This window comes from Notamacropus eugenii, chromosome 4 (genome assembly GCF_028372415.1).
Source record: "Notamacropus eugenii isolate mMacEug1 chromosome 4, mMacEug1.pri_v2, whole genome shotgun sequence".
Taxonomy (NCBI): domain Eukaryota; kingdom Metazoa; phylum Chordata; class Mammalia; order Diprotodontia; family Macropodidae; genus Notamacropus; species Notamacropus eugenii.
In genome coordinates this window covers 408,094,369-408,111,816 of record NC_092875.1, presented here as the reverse complement: position 1 = coordinate 408,111,816, position 17,448 = coordinate 408,094,369, and the positions used below count along the sequence as shown (strand labels likewise).

General features: G+C 41.6%; 1 long non-coding RNA gene across 1 annotated transcript; it reads left to right on the top strand.

The window, feature by feature from the left end:
- The first annotated feature begins 2,330 nt into the window (after positions 1–2,330).
- LOC140501746 (uncharacterized) lies at positions 2,331–7,118 on the top strand. The gene is made up of 3 exons (XR_011966340.1): positions 2,331–2,544; positions 5,739–6,076; positions 7,031–7,118. It is a non-coding gene; the product is annotated as an uncharacterized lncRNA (long non-coding RNA).
- Positions 7,119–17,448: the final 10,330 nt, after the last annotated feature.

The following is a 17,448-nucleotide window of genomic DNA, read 5'->3' as shown; positions in this document are numbered from 1 at the left end:
TTTTATGACAACCTACAGAATTTTTATCTTTCTTTATTGGGGGAAACTCTGAGGTCAATCAGCTAATCAACAAATGAGGACCCTTGACCCAAGAGCCTTAGGAATAGTATCACCCAAACCACCAGACCCACTTTTAGCTCTGCCTTTAAAGCCATGAGAAATCATCATGGAGAAAGTAGCTAGCTTCCTTATAACTGCCGGCAATAGGCCTAGAAGCCCTGGGAGCAGCTGTACCTCCCTCACCCAGCCTGCTTCCAGCCCAACCCTCACAGCTACCATCTGTGAAGCAACTCCTACAAAGCTCCAAAACGAAGTCATTATCTTTCCTCCTAAACCCTCCCAAGCTCCAAACTTCCATGTAATTGTCAAGAGAAATACCTATTTTCCTCGTCCCTCAGGTTCAGACAACCTAGGTGTCATCCTCGACTCCTCACTAGCTCTCACTCCCACATATCTAATGTCTTGCCAAGGCCTACTGATTTCACCTTTGAAACATCTCTCTAATACTCCCCCTTCTCTCCTCTGCTATTGCTACCACCCTGGGGCAGGTCCTTATCACCACACACCTGGATTATTGCTGTAGCCTTCCAGTGGGTCTGACTGCCTCAAGTCTCTCACCACTCCAATCCATCCTCCACTCAGCTATCAAAATGATTTTCCTAAAGCAAAGATCTGACCCTCTCCTCTCCTCTCCTCTCCTCTCCTCTCCTCTCCTCTCCTCTCCTCTCTTCTCTTTCTCCTTCTCCCACCCCCAAACTCCCGTTGTTCCCTATCACTTCCAGGGTCAAATACAAAATACTCTGTTCCAGCATCCAGTGCTTTTTGTTACCCAGCCCCTCCTACCTCTCTAGTTTTCTTACATTGTATTCTCTCCCTATCCCACACTGTTTGACACCAGCCTCCTTGATGTTCCCCAGATAAGACTCTCCATCCATCTGCTCCAAGCACTTCCTCTGGCTGTCCCCCATGCCTGGAATTCTCTTCCTCTGCATCTCCACCTGCCAGCTTCCTTGAAATCCCATCTTCTCTAGGAAGCCTTTTCCAATCTCTTATTTCTAGAGCCTTCCCTCTGTTCATTATTGCCTATTTATCCTGTATATAACTTCTTCGTATGTATTTGTTTGTTTGTCGTCTCCAGAATTAGATTGGGAGCTTCTCGAGGGCAGGGGTTATCTGCAGTGCTGAGCAAGTTCCTGGCACACAGTAGGTACTTAATAAACGCTTATTGACTGACTGGCTGATTGAAAGGAGGATAGCCTCCCCACCAACTGACTCCTACAGAGCAGGTAAATCAATCTAACTGAAGCTGCTGCAAGGTACTCTGAGGGAGAGACAGGAAGCAGGAGGTGCCAAATAAGTTGTTTCCTTGACCACTGTCTCCCTTCAGAGCCCAATGGAGACAACCCAGGACCTTGAATCCAAGAGCCTTAGGAATAGCAATGCTTCTAGTCCAGGGACCTCAGGAATTATCCTGGGAAGCATCCCCCGAGGAGATACAGCCTGACAACTACTACTACACTCACAGCTACTGAAAACCCAGAAAAGAAAGGAACATCTTATTATGTAATCCTTGGCACTTTCAAAAATCATCTGAAAGTGATATGATTTTATCAGTGGAAATGACATGAATGAAGAAGCATCGACATCTGCTTTGCTAGGGCACTCTAGGGACCATGGCACCTTTCCATCTGATCTGAAGCTCAAACCTGTCATATGTATCATCTCCCCCATCAGAAGATGAACTCCCTGAAAGGAGGAACCATCTTACTTTTCTGTTTGCATCTTCAGTGCTTAGTAAACAACAAGCACTTAATAGATATGTCTTAAAAATTCATTCATTCAAGTTCTTTTATAGAATATTTTGTGTACAATCACTGTTTTGTGTACCTGAGAGATACAAAATTAGTGGTTACTCTCAAGGAATTTGCCATATATTTTCATAGACTGATAAGATATTAGAGATGAAAGAGACCTTACAGATTGACTAGTCCAATTCATTCATTTTACAAATGAGAAAACCAAGGCCCAAGGTCACATAGGAAATAAGGAGCAGAGCTGGAATTTTAACTCTATTAAATGATGTTTCTCTATGCTATGAGAAAATAAAGAGGTACTATTTGGTTCAAGGTGCTACTTGAGAAGTTCCCAATTAATGGAACAGATAGTTCTAGAAGTTCAGAGATCACTATGGCTTGGGGAGATTTAGGAAATCATTTCGTCTGGTCCAGAATGTGGATTTCATCTGTGTAGTAGAATTCCTGATAAGGAGACTCCTGTCCAATGACATTAAGCAGCAACTTTTCTATTACTTATAGCTATAGCCTTGGAAAGTTGGCTAGGACACAAAGCGGTTAAGTGACTTCCCCAGCATCATACAGTCATCGTGTTTTATAGGTAGAACTTGAATCCAGGTCTTTCTGACTCAGAGGCTGACTCTTATTCACTATTCCATGCTGCCTTTCCTAGAGAGGGTGATAGGAGGAGGAGGAGGAGGAGGAGGAGGACTCAGCTTTACAGAGCATGATTCTTACAACCACCTGTCAGGTAAGTACTATTACTATGTTCCCCATTTTACAAATGATGAAGCTAAGGTCCAGAGAGATTAGATGATTTACCTGTAGTTGGAGGGTTTTGTTGTTAAGTCATTTCAGTTGTGTCCTACTTGCTGTCCATGCACAGGAATGGAGGGGAGTGAGGTGTGTCTTTTCGTCTCTCTTTTGGGGCCATATTTATTCTTTGTAATTTTGCAGCATTGACTTTTTATTGTTTTGTGATTGTTCTCATCTGCATCATTGTAGTCATTTGATACATTTTTTCTTGGCTCAGTTTACTTTTCTTCATCAGTTCTAGTTGGTCTTTACATACTTCTCTGTGTTCGTCACAGCTGTGGTTTCTTACAAGCACAGCAATATTCGGTCTTGTTTATGTACTATAATTTATTTAACCATTCCTCCATCAGTGGGCATCTACTTTGTTCCCGGTTCCTTATTACTACAAAAAGTGCTCTTATAAGTATTTTAATTTAATTGGGGGCTTTTCTCTTATCAGTGACCTCTTTGGGTCATACTCTATGAACATTGTAGTCACTTTATTTACATAAGGCCAGATTGCTTTTCAAAATGGTTGTAGTGATTCATAGCTCCACCAACAATGTACTAACGTGCCTATCTTTTTCATACTCCTTCCAAAACTGGTCAATAGTAACTGTTGCTGCTTCCCTCCCAGCCTGATATCATTTTTTTCTATGCCTCACATCCTCTGGCTCCTTCTTAAACAGATCTATTCTGTGAATGGGTGTTACCTCACCTTAAGTGAGTTCTGGAATAGACTTTGGCCTAAAGGGGCCAAGGTCTCCCATTGCATCCTGGGTCATCTCCAGTCATCCTGAGGAATATCTGGTCACTAGATTCAGATGACTCTGGAGGAGAAGTGAGGCTGGTGACCTGCACAGCCCTCCCTCACTCAAAACAAAGTCAAGTGCAAGTCATGTCATCATTTCTTTGATGGAGTGGTCTTCTTCAGCAATGAAGGATGAACCCAATAACAGCAACAACTTTTCATGGCTCCATTTCTTGGCATGCACTGGCATGGTTTGCCATTTCCTTCTCCAGCTCATTTGATAGATGAGGAAACTGAGGCAAACAGAGTTAAGTGACTTGGCCAGGGTCACACAACATATCTGAGGATGGATTTGAACTCAGGTCTTCCTGATTCCAGACCTGGCCCTCTATCCACTGTACCATCTAGCTTGGTTAGAGCTAATAAAGGCAGGATTCAAAACTGGATCTTAACTAATTTCAAGTTGCACCTTCTTTGCACTACACTGCACTGCAGAGAAAACACAGCATAATGAAGCAGAACTTAGACAAGTAGAGAGGTGAGGGGAAAACACCCCAGACAGCAGTGTGAACAAAATTGAGGAGGCGGCAGTGAATGTAACACATTTAGCAAGCAGATTGTAGACCAACTTCGTGGTAGAGGAAGGTTTGTTCGTGGGAATAGTGGGGAGATATTGAAGAGGCTGGGGCAGACGAATAAATCTGGGCCCTCTTCTTGAGGACTTGGAACATTGAAATGATGTGGTAAAAGAAACTTTTAAGGAGATTACTCTGGCAGAATTATGTAGAATAGTTTGGAAGGAGAAAGCACTTGAGGCGGAGGTCAGTCAATAGGCTATTGCATTAAGGGGAGGAAGGGAGAAAAGTTCCTGTTACAGTATTATCGGGGAATGCTGTCCCAGGGAACAGATCCCAGAAAAACACAAAGTTTGAGGAAAGGTTCACACCCAGGTTCATCTTGGGGTGAATCAGGGACCTGATTTATCCCAGTGCCATCCACACTAAGGTCCAATTCTACCACTACTCAGTGCAGCCCAAGTCATTCTCTTCTTAGGATGACCCACTCCCCACCTCTCATGGAGGTCATGCTTTAAGGGTCTGCTGTACATTGCTCCATCAAGAACTTTTTTCTGGGGGGTGGGGTGGGAATCTATTCTAGCAAGTCTAGGAAAGTCTAGTATGTCTTGTTGGCAGCTGGCTGATCATTTCCTGCATCTGTTGACTGGCTGTTGTCCAAACAGAGCCTTTTCCCTCATCAAAGCAATGTGAATTGTTGTTTTTCTGTAAGCTGGTCCCAGACCATTACCACTGAAAGGTAGCAAGAAGTCCCTCAAAACCAATGCAACCAAGATTAGAAGAAAAGCAGAAAAGCTGACAATTTTTTATAGCCAGTATTTCTGATAATGCTTCATTTCTTAAATATATAGAGAAATGAGTCAAATTTGTAAGAACACAAGTCATTCTCCAATTGATAAATGGCCAAAGGATATGAATAGGCAGTTTTCAGATGAAAAAATTAAAGTTATCTATATAGTCATATAAAAAAAATGCTCTAAATCACTATTGATTAGAGAAATGCAAAGTAAAACACCTCTGAGGTATCAGCTCACACCTATCAGATTGGCTAATATAACAAAAAAAGATAATGCTGGGTGTTGGAGGGAATGTGGGAAAACTGGGATGCTAATGCATCGTTGGCGGAGTTGTGAACTAATCCAAACATTCTGGAGAGAATTTGGAACTATGTCCAAAGGATTATAAGACTGTGCACACCCTTTTATCCAGAAATACCACTACCAAGTCTGTATCCCAAAGAAATCATAAAAATGGGAAAAGGGCCCATATGTATAAAAATATTTATAGTAGCTCATTTTGTGGTGCAAAGAATTGGAAATTGAGGGGTTGCTCATCAATTGGGGGATGACTGAATAAATATATGAATATGGAATACATATGTATATATACACACATATATACGTGTATATATGCACATGTATATACACGTATATATGTATATGTGTGTATATACATATATATGCATATAAAATGATGATGAACAGGCAGATTTCAGAAAAACCTGGAAAGACTTACATGAACTGATGCTGAATGAAGTAAGCAGAACCATGAGAACACTGTACGCAGTAACAGTAACATTGTGTGATGATCAATTGTGATAGACTTAGCTCTTCTCAGCAATGCAATGATCCAAGACAATTTCAAAAGACTCACAATAGAAAATGCTTTCCACATCCAAAGGAAGAACATGGGGTTTGAGTGCTGATCAAAGCATACTATTTTCACTTTTTTGTGTTTTTTTCTTTCTCATGGTTTTCCCCTATTGTTCTGCTTCTTCTTTCACAACATGGCTAATGTGAAAATATATTTAATGTGTTTGTACAGGTATAACCTATATCAGATTGCTTGCTATCTTGGAAAGGGGAGGGAGGGAGAAAGGAAGAAAAATTTGGAATTCATAATCTTATAAAAATCAGTGTTGAAAAAAGAAGAAGAAGAAAGAGAAGGAGAAGGAGGACGCAAAGGAGGAGGAGAAGAAGGAGAAGGAGGAGGAGAAGGAAAAGATGAAGGAGGAGGAGAAGTAGAAGGAGGAGAAGAAGGAGAAGAATGAGGAGAAGGAGGAGGAGAAGAATGAGAAGAAGGAAGAGGAGGAGAAGGAGGAGAGGGAGAAGGAGAAGAAGAAGTCCACTGGAGAATCTCAGTTCAGACACTCAGGACTCAGGGTACAGTGTCTGAGAACTTATGGAATAATGGTGTCCCAGCAGTCTCAACCCCCTTCCCCAAACTGAGGTCACAGCAACCTCCATCAGGACTGATTTGCTGGAAAAGAATCAGGAATATCAAAGGGGATGCGTAAGGACTGGGCTCTGCACTCTTCCATAGTTTAGAGAATAAGACCCAGAGAGATAGAAATGAAGAACCTAGGGGAGGCAGAGTGTCTTGCAAGGGTGAGGGGAGGTGACGGTAGATCAGCGTAGTAAGCAGGTGCCATAAGGATGTAACTGGTGTGAAATGTAAGGCTAAATCTCACATCTTTCTGAGTGAGAATTCTCTTCCTGAGATTTCTCATGGGACACTGACCTTGTTCATTCATTAAGCAGGAGCTCTGGGAACCAGCATCGCTTTCTGAGGTGCCTTTGGTTTGGTTTTGTTTTCAATTTCTCGGATCATAGCATCATTGGTTTTAGAACTGGAAGGGACTTAGCTGTCATGTAATCCAATCACCTTCATAGTTCCCCAGTCCTAATGGAGGAAACTGAAACCCAAACAGGTTAAGTGACTGGACCAGGACAAACATGAGTAGTTAGTGTCAGAGACAGGACTTGAACCTGGGTCTTCCTGAGAGCAGCCAGTAGGTCTTGCTCTCTATTCCACAATTTAGCATTTAGTTATAGTATCTATATTTATAGATACTATGTATATATATAGTATCTATATTTACCAATTTGTTAGACTTTTCATCTGTGACTAGATCGTAAACTCCTTGAATGTGGTTGTCATGTCATAATTCAACATATCCTCCGTAGTACCTAGCTAAATGCTAAGGTATTCAATGAGCATTGGCTGATTGATTGTATGAATGATGTAATGGGCTTGCCTGTTTCATTTCATCTATGGTAGGCAGGCTCTGTACCTTTATTTTAAAGCATGATAACTCCAAGTTCTTCTCATTTCAGTTGCATTGGTGTCAGTTGTATGCTACGAAAGTATAACCCAAGGACACCACATCATGGCAATTCAGTTATTGAAGAACATCAAAATAAGGTTGGTTGTTGTCCTTCATCTTCAAAGAGGATCAAAGTGACATCACCATGAGAAAGTGAAGTTTCAGTGTGTCCGACTGTGGCTGATCAAACCAATACGAGCTCGGAATGCTCTACCACAGGTTGGACACAGATAGTGTGTGAATATTTGGGGTGGATACCCCAAATTTGTGCATCCTGCATTTACTTCGTGCTGTCTCAATTCTGCTTTGCTCATAGAGCACAGCACCCTTTCTGATGTGAACACGCCATGCTGAGCGGTCCTGTGCCAGTGTCTCCCATGTTGCACAATTCAAAGTTCATGAGAGAGACCTTTAGAAGTATCCTTGAGGCACTTCTTCTGACCACAATGTGATCTCCTGCCCCATATGAGCTCTCCATAAAATAGTCTTTTTGGCAAGCATACATTTTGCATTTGGACAATGTGGTGAGCCCATCAGAGTTATGCTCTCTGAATCATGGTTTGAATGCTTGGCAGTTCAGATCAAGCAAGGACCTCAGTGTCTGGTACCTTATCCTGCCAAGTGATCCTCAGAATCTTCCTAAGACAGTTCAAATGGAAGCGACTCAGTTTCCTGGCATGGTGCTGGTAGACTGTCCATGTTTAACAAGCATATAACAGTGAGGTCAGCACAACAGCTCTGCAGACCTTCAGTTTGGTAGTCAGTCTAATACCTCAAAATATGAGGGAAAAAAGAAAGAAAGGAAGAAAGAAAGAAAGAAAGGAAGGAAGGAAGAAAGAAAGAAAGAAAGAAAGAAGGGAAGGAAGGAAGAAAGGAAGAAAAAATGGATGGAAGAGAAAGAGAAAGAAAGGAAGGAAGAAGAAGAAAGGAAGGGAGGAAGGGAGGGAAGTGGGGAGGGAGAAAGAAAGGAAGAAGAAAGGAGGGAGGGAGTGAAGAAGGAAAGAAAAGAAAAACTTTAAGGACAGAAATAAGCCAATGTAGAAGTAGAAGTAACACCAACAATTGAAAAGTGTCAATCATGTTTAAGCTCATGTTTACTCTGAGCAGCGAGACCAAACCCCTAGGAAAACTGAAAGTCAGTAGAGGGTTTGTATTTGAAGTCTCCCAGGCTTGAAATGTTGGAGTCATCTTGGTTATTCCTTCCTCCTCCAAATCTCCCCTTCCTTCCACTCATACATTCTGATGTCACCCCTGAGGGTTCTCTCTCTTCACCTTTCTTCCCATCCACCCCAAGACTTACATGGTCATGGACATCACTCTTGGTTTAGAACCTAATCGCCTATCAACTGCACCTTGTATCAGCTTTCTTTGCTTCCTCTCTCAATGGATTCCAAGCCATACTTGCTTACAGTACTTGCCAAAATAATCTCCCTAAGGCACAGGACTATTTACATCAGAACTCAACAGCCTTTCAGGGCTCTTTAAGAGCTATAGAATAAAATACAAAGTCTTTAGTTTCTCATTTGAAGCCTTCCACAATCTAGCTCCAACCTATCTTTCAAGTTTTACTTCCCATTACTCTTCTTTATACATTCAGACTGACTTACTGACTGTTCCCTGGCTTGCCCTGTTCTCTCTTATGCCTCATTACATTTGCTGTCTCCATGCCAAGAACAGACTTAATCAATCAACAAGTACTTTTTAAGCCCCTACTATTTGCCACGTGCTATGCTAGGTGCGGGAGAAACAGAGGGAAGAGACACAGTAGTCCCTTCCCAAGGAACTTAGACTCAATCAGTCAATATGCATGCATTGAGCACCTACTGTGTGCCAGGCACTATACTGGGAGATGAGGTTTCGAATAAAAAGAAGGAAATCATCCTAACTTGTAAGGAGTTTGCATGGGGATGTGGAGGCACACAAGGACATAGAGAAGAATCGCAAAGGAACTTACAATCTCCTATATTTCTGCATTTTAAAATTTTTCCTTCTCTCCCAGCCTGGACCCACAGAAGTACAGTAATAACCTAGAGTGGCCTATAAATAATAGTCATCCTGAAATATAAGCACTGAAAACAGAAAGCCACTCCTAACTCAATCTTATTAGTGGCCATTGGAAGGGAAAAAAAAGTCCAGTTCCTACATTTGAGGTATTCCCACAAGACCTTTGGAATAGACACAGTAACTATAGAAAAGGCCCTGAAAGAGCAGGGCAAGAGTGAGGAAGGACCTCAGGAGAGGGGGACAGAGCAGCCAGGTCAGAGCAGCCAGGGATGGTAAGGGACACATTCTCAGGGCAGCTGGCCCAAGGAACTAATTTCTAATGGGATATGAGTGACAGAAGGGAAAATAGAGCTGAGGGGATTCTCTTTGTGAATTCCCTTGGGTAATCTGGAGCAGAATCCAGAGCTGGAGAGGCTGGAGGAATGGGGGGGGGGTGCGGTGTTGAGGGAAAGGACTTCAATTTAACAAACTTTTGCTGTTCTGGCATTTCCACTTGTGTCCGACTCTGTGATCCTATTTAGGGTTTTCTTGGCAAAGATACTAGAGTGGTTTGCCATTTGCTTCTTCAGCTTATTTTACAGATGAAGAAACTGAGGCAAACAGGGTTAAGTGACTTGCCTAGGGTCACACAGCTAGTAAGTGTCTGAGATCAGATTGGAACTCAGGAAGAAGAGTCTTTCTGCCTCAGTTTCTTCATCTGTAAAATGAGATGGAGAAGGAAAAGGCGAAAAGGAAACCCCCAAATATGGCTGCAAATCAGACAGGACTGAAATGACTGACCAACATGCCAGCCAATGTGTTGTGTTTCAAGAGGGTTGTGAGTTCCAAATGAACCCAGAAAACTGGGCATACTCACCAACTTCTGAGTTTGTAAGAAAAATCAGGTTACACTCCAAGGAGAATTGAACCCCATTAGTGATGGGAGACATTGCCCTTTGGACCTGCCATACAAGAGTCAAATACTGGACCAAGGAAGAAGTCAACAGTGGGCTCCTCTTAAAATTAAGCAGAGCAGTCCCCTTTCTAGATCTTGTGGTGGAGACAACGAGTAGCCCCTTTAACATCCCAGAAAGCAGCATCTTGGTGAGCTCTGAAGCCGTGGCTTCCTTGGATCACTTATTGCATTTCCATTTGTGCACAAAGAAGTGAAAATGAAAAGTAATTGGTTTCCTTAAATGTTTTTGGTTAACACGATCCCTAGGGGCATGCCAGGACATTTGTCTCACCGCTCTTGGGACTGATCAGTACTAGGAAGATCACAAGTTTGAATTTGTTTCTCATTCTCTGCTTAAGACTTCAGCCTGGTTTTCATGGATGCCCAAGCCAGATTCAGTGGCTTCTTTTGCAGTGAAGTCTCACATCAGGTCACATTAAGAGTTAATTATTATGCATATTTAAAATGGCACTCTACATTCTATAAAACTGTCCATTTTTACTTGGTAATGTAGGCATGCCAGTACTATTATTCCCATTACAGATAATGATAATATTAAAAGTTTGCAAAGCACTTTACATACATTCACTTGTCTGATCTTACACAACCCTTTGAGATAGCTCCTGTGGGTGGCAGTACCCATTTTATTGATGAGAAAATAGAGACTAAATAACTTGTCCACTGTCACACAGCTAGTAAGAGGCTAAATTTCAGCCTGGGTTTTCCTGACTGTCACCATCATTCTATCCACTACATTGTACCAACCCTTTGTAATGGACATTTATATAACACTTCAAAGTTTGAAAAACGCTTAGCAAACATGATCTAATTTGAACCTCACAACAACTCTATGAGATTAGACAGGTGACTGAGGTTCATGGAGGTTAGGTGAGGTATCCATGGTCACACACTGAGTAAATTAAGAGCCAGGATTTGCAGGAATTCCAGACTTCAGGTTTAATATCCTTATCCACTACACCAAATTCTCTCTACACATGCAGAAACTGACTGAGCAGGGTAAGTGATTTACCCAAGAATCCATAGCTATATGTCAGACCTAGGGCTTGAATTCAGAGCTTCTGACTGGCTGATCAGATTGGCTGATCTTTCCACCAAACTATGCTCTCTTTCATGAAGTGTGTCTTTCTACTTGGACAGATGTAAGCTAGGGACTATTGGAATGGCCTCTTTATAGACTTTTCATGGCAGACTTATCACTCCCAGACCAGCTTCTCTTTGTCACCCTGCTCCTGGGTCACGTGACCTTCCATCACTGCTCTGTGCTTGGGATATGCAAACCTGTTTAAATATTGGACAAGTCAAAGCATTGCTGGAATGGTAAATTTATAATATTAATCTGATATGTTTCTAAACTAAATATAATTTTTTCCCAAGCAGTTTATAAATGTGGGTTATCATCTCCTGTGCTTTCACTGGCACATGTTACCGAAGTCTGTGAAGTTCATTATTAACCTTCCCCCCTTTCTGACCCCCACTTTATTTATTCTCATGTTGCTCTCTGGCTATCTAAGGCCCTGCCAAAGCTTGCCCTCCATAATAAGCTCGTCTGGGCTCCAAGATTACAAACCCTTCCTCTCCCTTTTTTTTTTTTTTTTTTTACTCCATCAAATCTTACATTCCTTCTCTCTTAATTTTTTGGAGGCAAGTATTATAAAGTCATAGGATCTAGAGCTGAAAGGTATCATAGAGGTCATTTAATCCAACCTCTTTATTTTATAGATGAGGAAAATGGGCCTACTAGCTTGTTCAAAGCCTAACAGGCAGGAAAAGACAAAGGTGGGATTTGAACCTTGGACATTTGACTAGACCACATTGCCTCCCTATTTAAATTAACTCACACTAACTGGAATTCTTAGCAGACATTAAATTACATCAACTATCTTCCCCTACCTTTGGGAAGGCTGCCACTGAATGTGAGTTATTTAAGTTTAAATGAAAGTTATTCAAGTTTAAATTAAAATTAATTTACTAAATGCCTACTATGTACAATACCTTGGTGCTGAGAATATATAAATATATGTATGTAAATATATGTGTACGTATACATATATATGTGTATCTCAAGGAACTTATCACTGACAAGGTGATATAAAATGTACAGTAGAAAAGGTACTGGCTCTAGATTTAAACAATCTGTGTTCAAATCTCACCTCTAATGTTTACTACTTGAGTAGTAAACATCTTGGGCAAGTCACTTAAAGGTATAATAAGTGGCGTTTCTTCCAATATCTGCTTGCTGTCAAGCAAGAAAGCTGTCAGCTTTCCCTCATATGGAGGCCATTACAATAGAAACAAAAGTATGGCAATGTGGTGGTCAATGTTTAACAATCCACTCTCAAAAAAAACATACCCAGGACATACTTTTAAGTTTAATTGGTATTATTAACATATTCGCCATCACTTTTAAGTTTAGGCAATTAATATAACAATAAATCAAGCCCTGATTTGTAGCTTTGCTAATTTTTGAGACTCAAATGCTCACACTGAATATTAACAAGATCCATCATACCCCTGTGAGGTCTTTTAATGACCATCAAATGGCACCAAGTACCTTTAGTCAAGGTAATATCAAGTAAATTATTCCCAGCAGCCACAAAACCAGTCCCAAGGGCCCTAGAATCATCTTATCACAACAAGGTCAGGTCTGGCAGAGTCTTTGTTGGGGAGTGGAGTGGAATGTGAAGCTTGGGAGGAGCATTTAGATGAAAATATCAGGTTTCAATGATAGTTCTTTCTGCCCTTCTTGCCCATAGACTTTTGATCCTAGGAAATTACTTAAGCTTTTAAAATGGTCTGGGTTTGTGCTGACTCTCCAAGAACAATTCTTCAGTGTTTCTGAGGTGGTTAGAGAAAAAATGGGCACTTGTGCACTGAAAGAATACATTTTTTTGGTCCACATCTGTGATTTTGCTGATGTAAGGAATACCTGGCAAAGAAACTGTCACCCCAAATAAACCACTGTTTTTCCATTTGGTCTTAGATTATTTCCTGGGGGTAACTTGACCAAAGGTAAGAGTGTCAGAGGAGTCTAGTGAACCTAAGTCTTCTTGGCTCTGAGGCTAGTTCTCCATTCACTGTGCTGTGCTGCTTCTAGAAGGAAATACTAATTCAATGGATGAATTCATGATCTCATTGATGTAGGAAGATCTCCTTCCCAATTCAGAGAATGCCTTCACATTCTATGTAAATTTTGGCCATGTCCTTCTTGACTCACTCACCATGGGTTCCGAAGTTCTCCCTCTAGTCCCAGCATGGAAAATGGACTGACCATTGTTATGCCTCGTCATACTACGTAACTGGTCACTTACTCTTTTTCTGAACACATTTTTTCTCGATGATGTATTTTATGCTGCTTGCAACCAAATTATCATCACTGATGTCCCCTTCCCACCATGTGTGTCCTCTCTCTGTTGCCCTTGAGGTCACCCACAGTTTTGATTCTTTGAGGACTGTAGTATTCCATGGTTTTAATTAGGTAGTATCACTGAGAGAATATCTATGTAAAAAAAATTGGGGAATTTTGACATGTGACAGGAAACTAGGGGTGTTATGTAATTTCCCAAATTTACCCCAGTCCGATCTCTACCTCTGTTCAACTCTGGGCCTAACTCATCATCAACATCAGACATTAGCATTGTCTACCAAAGAGATTTTCTTTATTATTTACCAAAGAATTTAATCAGGCCTTGGAAATGGTAGCCCAGCCCACATGACAGGGGACTCTAGTCCTCTAACTACATCTTCTTCTTATTAATTTATAGAATATTTTATTTCCTTCAAAGCACCTGTTGGTGTTGGTTGGTCATTTTCAGTCATGTCTGACTCTTTGTGACCCCATTTGGGATTTCTTGGCAAACATAGTGGAGTGGTTTGCCATTTCCCTCTCCAGTTCATTTTACAGATGGGGAAACTGAGGCAATTAGGGTTGAGTGACTTGCCCAGGGTCACACAGCTAGTAAGTGTCTGAGTTCAGATTTGAACTCAGGAAGATAAGTCTCCCTGACTCCAGGCCTGGCAGTCTATCCATTAAATCAACAAGCTATCTCTCTTTCAAAGAAGATGAGGTATAACCTCCCATATGAAACTTTCCCCGATTCTTTCTGTTATTAGCATTCTCTCCCTCTTGAAACTACTCCCTATATACTTTGTATTTCTGTCCTATCTCATCAGTTGAATGTTAGCACCTTGAGGGCAGGGATGATTTAGTTTTGTCTTTGAACTCTAATCACTGACATGAACTAATCCAATGACTTACACAGACTACATCTTTAATATGTGTGGAATGGAATTTTCATCATCAACCTTGTAATTTGGTTTCAATCTTTGCACTATATAGTCAATTTTCTCATGGCACATAAAACAGCTAATTGTCACATTACACCCGTGTAACCAGTCCTGCTCTCTTCTGTTAAATATAGTCAATTTCCTTTTTTTGAGCTGTTGTTAAGTGGTCCCTCTTTTTGAGGAAATTATTCATAATATACAGACATGGAATTTCTGAACAGACTACAAATATTCCATTATTTAATCCCCAAATATTTTCCAACATATTTTAAACTCCTGTCCCTTGTGCTCACCTTTGCATTAAAGTCACTGAGTTTCCAAATAATTGACTTAGCAGACCGTGTCAAATTCTTTGTACAATATTCCTTCCTCCTTATGTGCCAGTGTTAATATACAGTTGCTGTTCAGCCATTTCAGTCGTGTCTGACTCTTCGTGACACCATTTGGGGCTCTCTTGGCAAAGACACTGCAGTAGTTTGCCATTTTCTTTTCCAGGTCATTTTACATGTGAGGAAACTGAGGCAAACAAGGTTAAGTGACTTGCCAGGGTCACCCAACTAGTAAGCATCTGAAGCCAGATTTGAACTCAGGAAGACTCATCTTCTTGACTCCAGGATACTATCTACTGGGCCACCTAGCTGCCCATTATTACTATACATCCTACAATTAGCTTTGTAGTGGTTTCCCCTGATGAAAGTAGTCATCAAACATCCAAGCTGGAAAAGACCTCAGCGGACATCTTGTGTCTCCTGAGCAGTATTCTCTGCACATTGTAGGCACTCAGGATTGAATCTAGTCTCATCTACTTCATGTTGGAGGCAAGGAAACAGAAGCCCAGAGAGTCTGTGACTTGTGTAGGTTCACACAACAGACTGAGGACCTGACTAATGTCCTTGTTTCACCACACTAGAATGCTTCAAAGCTTAACCACTGACATGTTTGTTTCCTTTGAATGTTGCCACCCTTAAAAAAATGATTTCGGGGCTCAAGATAGCTTATCTGACAGTTCTTAGATTATTTTTATGTTTTTCCTAGAACTGGTGTCTGGGGTAGGGAGATTGTGAGTTTCTGAGTCCTCAGAATTGATAAAGTCACAGTTGAACACCTCCTCCCTCACCCCCAGTCTAACCCCACCCGCCTTGCCTTGGCCCTCCCAGCCACTTACTTATTCTGAATTTCCGAAGATTTTTGCTTTCCTAGCAAACCTAGGGACACACATTTGCACACCATCTTGTATAAAAGTGTGTGGTTATTTACATAAATTTGCACATTCCTGACAAAGAGCCTGTTCTCTGAGGGTTTAAAATAAAAGACTCCCAGCGTTGCAAAAAGGGTGCACTATGCCCTGCAGGCCTGGGCTCTCCCTGGCCTGCTTTCCTGGGCCCGGAACTCGAAGTCCAGCTCAGCTCTAGGAATGGGGCATTTGTGAACCCAGGGAAACTGGGAGCTGGGGAAACCCCTCTGAGAGTGGCTGTGATTTGTAGATACACTTGTAGTCTGAGCTGGGGAAACCGAGTATGTCTGTATCTGGTAGGTCTAATGCCAATCCTTAATGGGTGAGGAGGAGGGGAGAGTGAAGAAAGAGTCAAAGACCTCCACTTTTCAGGGTGGCAACTGAGCTGGGTCTGGGGCCAAGCTGTCTGAATAAAACCTCCAGTCTGAATTCAGTGGAGCAGGCTGTGTTTTCCCCCCAAACACTGTGCCAGTGAAAACATCTGGGACTGTTTCATATTTGCTGGAGCATGGGGTAATCAAAACCATGGACCTTTTAATAGGGATGATCCAGAGGATCGGGAAGGGGAGGAAGGGGCAGAAGCTGGCCTAGACTGGCTGGCTGTGTCCTGGAAGTCTGTCATCCCACCCTCCAACTCCCAAACCTCCACCCATAGGATGACCTTTCCCTTTTAGCTCTTACACAGCCCTTTTGATGTCTAGGGATATGGGGTGCAACCACAAGGTCTGGGGGAAAGATATCAACAGACAGCCTTTGGAGGGAAGTTAGGGGGAGGCAGAAGTCAGGTGGTAGAGATAAATAGGTGATTAATAAGGGTCTTGGCAAGCACTGTGGATAGTTCGGTGTTAATCACAGGATCTGAAATTTAAAGCTGGAAGTGACTCTGGGGGCTATGGAATCCAACTCCTTTATTTTACAGATGAGAAACCCAAGGTTTAAAAGTGGAACTGATTTACCCAGGGTGACACAGCTAGTAAGTATCTGAGGTAGGATTTGAACCCAAGTTCAGTGCCCTAACCATTGTTTCTCAGTGTTATTTTCTTTTATTAGCATTATGGATGCCTGTTGATTTTATGATACAAGATACATCACCCAATTCTACCTCAACTGGCTTCATCTATTTCGCATCATTCAATGTCTGGAGTTAAGGCATTAAATTCAGAAGAAGAAATCAAGGCATGATGCCACATTTTCTGCCATATGCCCCCATGAAAGTGGGCAGTATCTAAGCAGGAGTGGGATCTGGGAGTAGTTTCAGGACTTCTCTAACCTAGGTGCAAGCTTTTGATTTTCAGAATGGTCTGACACTATTCATAGCTCCATTAACCGTCCACTTACCTTCTTATGCCTATTTCCTACTGGTCCCTTCTTCATTACAATTTCGACTCAATTTAATAATTTTTATTAAATGCCCACTGTGTGTGGAGGAGGGAAGAATGTGAAATGACAAGCCTTCACATAACTTATAATAAGGTGATATGACACATTCAAAAATGTGTGATGAAAGGTAAAATATGAAAGAAGTCTAGGAAATTGAGGAAGGAAAGAACATTTTTAGCTGGAGGAATCAAAGGAAACTTCATGGATGAAACACTTGAAATGAGTGAAGGAAGAGAAGGATTTTAACAGGTGGAAGTGAAAAGAGAGTGAGCTTCAAACATGGATCACAGCCTAGATAAATGCGTGGAGGCTGGAGAAAACAGAACAAGATCAGGGAACATCCAGTTGCTCAGGGTGAATGGGAACAGAGAATGCTTGAAGAGGAGCAATATGACAAAAGGCTCCTTATCCTTCAGCTAAATTGTGCCACTCACTGTCCCCTAAACAATATCTGTACTATATCCCACCTCTATGCCTTAGCTCACCATATTCCTTTATCTGGAAACCCTTTGAGCCCCTCTCCCAGCCAATCCCTTCCTATCCATCCTTCATGCCCAACTCAAATGTCATC